The sequence below is a fragment of the Onychostoma macrolepis genome, chromosome 16 (genome assembly GCF_012432095.1).
Source record: "Onychostoma macrolepis isolate SWU-2019 chromosome 16, ASM1243209v1, whole genome shotgun sequence".
NCBI classification, from domain to species: domain Eukaryota; kingdom Metazoa; phylum Chordata; class Actinopteri; order Cypriniformes; family Cyprinidae; genus Onychostoma; species Onychostoma macrolepis.
Window position 1 is genome coordinate 26718008 of NC_081170.1, and position 5419 is coordinate 26723426.

The following is a 5419-nucleotide window of genomic DNA, read 5'->3' on the forward strand; positions in this document are numbered from 1 at the left end:
AAATAAGTTTCAATTATTCAGAAATAATTGTTTAACAATTAATATAATAAAAAAGTATGCTGTTGTCAAGAAGAAGAAAATGTCCTCGCGCACCTGCTGTCTGCTCACAAGAAGTGCGATTTCAAATACAAAGTATCATTAACGGTTCCTCTCCTCAAACAACCACAGCGCAGGACCGTCTAACAAAAGGTGAGTAAATTCTCCAAAATAAATATACAGATTTACTATTCGTACACAAATTTCTGTACTGACACGCTTAACTGTATGTTTTTATATTTAAATGTTTGTTGTTTACCATTTTAACCGCTTTAATTTAATAGCCGCGATGCTAGCTATCATAATGAACTTGGGACGAAATGGAGAGTATTAAATCACAAACGGATATTTTAGTCAGCTTTGTTCATTATATTCACTTTTAGTCATTGTAACTCTGTTCTTTTCTGAACTAATTTGTTGTCGTTTACGTTTGTTAATCGTTACCCATCCATGTTACATGTAGACTATCTAATAGCTTATTTTTCGATTCATTTAACTTACAGAAAAAACAGTTTTGTCCTTTTCTCTCCTCAGAACCTATACATTTAACAGGGTTCACTGAGCAGCACTAATGTAAGTAGACCTATTTTTTATTTTTTTTACTTTGAAATAACTGAAATAGTGTTTCAGAGTGAGGCCTAACATTAATCCAAAATTATATATGAATCCAGTCTTATATACAATATTAATGTTACACTGAATTGAATTAAAGAGTTTATAATTTATGTTTTCTTTTGTTTTGTTTTTAGCAGTTAATGAAGACGTTGTATGTTTCATGAATATGGCTCTGTAGTGGACTGGTGGAGCTGCTGATGTCTGTTGCTGGCTGACAATAAAGTGATCTCTTTGGACTTACCTCATCTTTTGAAGGTGTGTAAATAAGTGAACAATTGAGGAGAAACATCAGAAACCGATCTAAAACATTCAATTACTTATAGTTTATATATTTTATTTTTTTTCCACTTTTATTTTCTTCTAAGAAATCCGAGCCTTGCTCCTGATCCTGCTGTGCTGGACGGTATATTATTAATTGAGGTAAGTCTGAGTTTGTGCATTTTGAGGTTTACACACACACATATACATACATATACATACACACACACATATATATATATATATATATATATATATATATATACATACACATACATACACACACACACACACACACACACACACACACACATATACACACAGGTGCATCAAAAAAAAAAACAAATTAGGATATCATGAAAAAGTGTTTTTTTGTAACTTATTTCAAAAAGTGAAACTTTCATATATTCTAGATTAATTACATGTAAAGTAAAACATTTCAAAAGTTTTTTTTTTGTTTGTTTTAATTTTGATGATTAGAGCTTACAGCTCAAGTCAAAAATCCAGTATTGGATTGCTGCAGTTAAAGCTATTGCTATTCAAATCATCAATCTTATTGTCTCTAGCAAAACAAATCATTACAGCTCCAAGTGAACCATGTTCGACAGCTCACCAAACTATTGTTCAGGCTTTAATGTGTGTTGCTGCAGACACCCGGAATTTGTACTGTAGGGATGGTCATTTAATTCAACTAAAATGTAAATATTTTTGGCTTTCGTGATCTGTAAGCTGTAATCATTAAGATTAAAACAAAAAAAAAATTTTTTTAATAAATGTTTTACTTTACATGTAATGAATCTAGAATATCTGAAAGTTTCAGTTTTTGAAACAAGTTACAGAAAAAAATTGAACTTTTTCACGATATTCAAATTTTTTTAGATGCACCTGTGTACAGTATATATACATACACACGAACACATACATACATAAATACATTCAAATATACATACACTGTGTGTTATTGCAATAGATGTTGCATTGAACTAGTCCACAACCATTAATCAGTACGCTAATATAACAAAATACTCATTTTAAAGACACTCTGAATAAAACCATGTGCTAAATGAATAAATGTCAATATTTTGTTATTAAATTTTATGTAAATCCCTCCTTTTTCAACGAACTACACAGAATCTTACACTAACTGTGGTAATGGAGACCCATTTGGTGAGAGCAGCACTGCAGATTTTCCTGATGGTGAGGAGCTACTTGCTGACGAACCCACCAACATGATTTCACCTTTTAAGTGCCTTTGTTCTATTCAACATTATACAGAAAAGCTGTTAAACGTACAGCAAAGTGTACTATTTTCTGCTGCATTTGTTGGGTATTCAAGAGGAGATCATCAAGCTACCTACAGCTGTCTTGAGGCTTATCAATTTCTTAAAATTTCCTGTGTGAATTTTCCCAATCTGTGACCTCCATTTAGAACAAGAAAGAATGTTATCGTTGACTGCGATGTACATTAAATTTGCTCATTTGAATTGTACTATTTTTGAAGTATGATTGTTTTAAAGTTCTAAGATATTTGAGTCACATTTATTTGTTTATGGTTTTGTCAAGGTGTAAGTTTTATTTATTTTTTATTTATAACAATATTAACACTGGTGTTCCCATGAATTTGATTGTGATGTGCAGTATTGATTATTTATTTGAAACTTCTATGGATGTTGTTGTTAATCAATAAACAATGTTTGATATGTATTCATTTTAGTTTTTCTGTTTGTTTATTAAAATAATTAAATGTCAATAGCAGGAACAATAAACTAGAGGGAGGGAGAGGGGAACAAATATTAAAGAACTGAAATTGAGAAATGGTGCCTCGAAGCACCAAGGTGGTTCCTGACCATTCTTAATAAAAGGGTTCCTCCAGGAACCGTTAAAAGTTCCTCAGAGAACCACCCCTTTTTAAAGGGTGCCTAGAGGCTCTACAGAGGGTTCCGCCACAGTGGCGAAGTGAAGAACCCCAAAAGGTGCCTCCAGGAACCTTTAGTTTTTACAGTGTGGAATGCTAATCATGCTAGAAACATGCTAGCGACATGCTAGTAACTTGCTAATAATGCTAGCAACATGCTAGTCACTTGCTAATCATGCTAGCAACATGCTAATCGTGCTAGAAATATGCTAGCGACATGCTAGTAACTTGCTAATCATGCTACCAACATACTAGTAGCATGCTAATCAAGCTAGAAACATGCTAATCATGCTAGAAACATGCTAGCAACATGCTAGTGACTTGCTAATCATGCTACCAACATGCTAGCGACATGCTAGTAACTTGTTAATAATGCTAGCAACATGCTAGTCACTTGCTAATCATGCTAGCAACATGCTAATCGTGCTAGAAATATGCTAGCGACATGCTAGTAACTTGCTAATCATGCTACCAACATACTAGTAGCATGCTAATCATGCTAGAAACATGCTAATCATGCTAGAAACATTCTAATCATGATAGAAACATTCTAGCGACATGCTAGTAACTTGCTAATCATGCTAGCAACATACTAGTAGCAAGCTAATCATGCAAGAAACATGCTAGCGACATGCTAATAATGCTAGCAACAATGCTAATCATGCTAGAAACATGCTAGCAAAATGCTAGTAACTTGTTAATCATGCTAGCAACATGCTAGTCACTTGCTAATCATGCTAACAACATTCTAGTAACACCTTAGCAACCACTCCAGGTACCCTAGCAAACGCATAGCAACACCTTAGCAACCACCCTGGGTACCTTAGCAACCGCATAGCAACACCTTAGCAACCACCCCGGGTACCCTAGCAGCCACATAGCAACACCCTAGCAACCAGCCCGGGTACCTTAGCAACCGCCTAGCAACACCTTAGCAACCACCCCAGGAACCCTAGCAACCACATAGCAACACCCTAGCAACCACACCGGGTACCTTAGCAACCACCTAGCAACACCCTAGCAACCACCCCAAGTACCCTAGCTACCGCATAGCAAGACCTTAGCAACTGCCCTGTGAACCTTAGCAACACCCTAGCAACCACCCTGGGTACCTTAGCAACCGCATAACACCTTAGCAACCACCCCAAGTACCCTAGCAACCGCATAACAACACCTTAGCAACTGCCCTGTGAACCTTAGCAACACCCTAGCAACCACACCGGGTACCCTAGCAACCGCATAGCAACACCCTAGCAACCACCCCAAGTACCCTAGCAACCGCATAACAACACCTTAGCAACTGCCCCGGGAACCTTAGCAACAGCATAGCAACACCTCAGCAACCACACTCGGTACCTTAGCAACCGCATAGCAACACCTTAGCAACCACCAAAGTTAGCCTAGCAACCATCATAGCAACCACTCTGAGGTCCTTCTATCTATCTATCTATCTATCTAAAGTCTATCTATCTATAATCTGACTCTATCTATCTATGTATCAAACTTTAAGCTTTTAAAACTACTTTAAACTTCAAACTATTTCAGACTGAAACCCATCAAACTTAAAACTTTTAACATTTTTCAAACTTAAACTTTTTAAACTTCTTAAACTTTTTTTAAACTTTTCAAACTTTTTAAACTTTTCAAACTTTCTGGTCCGTCTTTCTCAAGCCAACTTCAAGTTTGTCTCGATAAACTTTTCTTTCTAGTTAGTGGTGCTTGCCAAAGGCAAGGCATCACTATTATTCTCTTGCATACTTATTCTTCTTCTTCTTCTTCTGGACAAAACTTCGGTTCGCTACTCCTCCTGCACCGTTTGTCACAGACCCATGAAAGAGGAGTCAAATCGTGCGGCTTACTGAGGAATGGTGTGCTATATCTTTTATAAGCGATCGGGCGTACGATAATCGTACAGTTGACGAAAAATTGGCCGAAAAATCCGAAGCCGAAGCTCAGAGCGAGAATTTCGAAGAAACATATGAATCACCATAATTAGAGAGGCTATCAAGCTGTGCGAGAACATACCCCGCAATGGGGTATAAATTGTACCCCTGGGGCACAAGAGCGCCCCAAAATTGCCCCATTGACATACTATGGTGAGGGACGGCCCATGAAACAGCACACGTTTTTCCTACTATGGTAATTTACATAGGAATTTGCATTGAACATAACTCTGCATCACAATATCATAGAGACATGGGGGAGGGCTCATTTTACTCAGCCAACCAATCAGACTCTCAGGATAATTATGAAGCTATCAAACCACGCCCTAGCAACCATTTATAGCACCCTAGCAACTGATCCCATAGACTGCCATGTTAAAAGCCCAGATGGATATCTTTGGATAACAGTGTCATAGAGACATGGGGGTGGGCTCATTTGAATCGGGGCAGTAAATAGCCAATCATGAATCACCATAGACACTTCCTAGCCTCGCCCTAGCAACCATTATCAAGCACCCTAGCAACCCAAACCCAAACAGCCATATCTTTAAATCTGAATATCATAGAGACATGGGGGTGAGCTCGTTTGACTTGGGGCAGCAAACAGCCAATCATGAATCACCATAGACACTTCCTAGCCACTCCCTAGCAA

At 37.3% G+C, this 5419-nt stretch overlaps 1 long non-coding RNA gene across 1 annotated transcript; it reads left to right on the forward strand.

The window, feature by feature from the left end:
• Positions 1-578: 578 nt before the first annotated feature.
• On the forward strand, positions 579-1058 carry LOC131522582 (uncharacterized). The gene is made up of 3 exons (XR_009266571.1): positions 579-609; positions 786-906; positions 1017-1058. It is a non-coding gene; the product is annotated as an uncharacterized LOC131522582 (long non-coding RNA).
• Positions 1059-5419: the final 4361 nt, after the last annotated feature.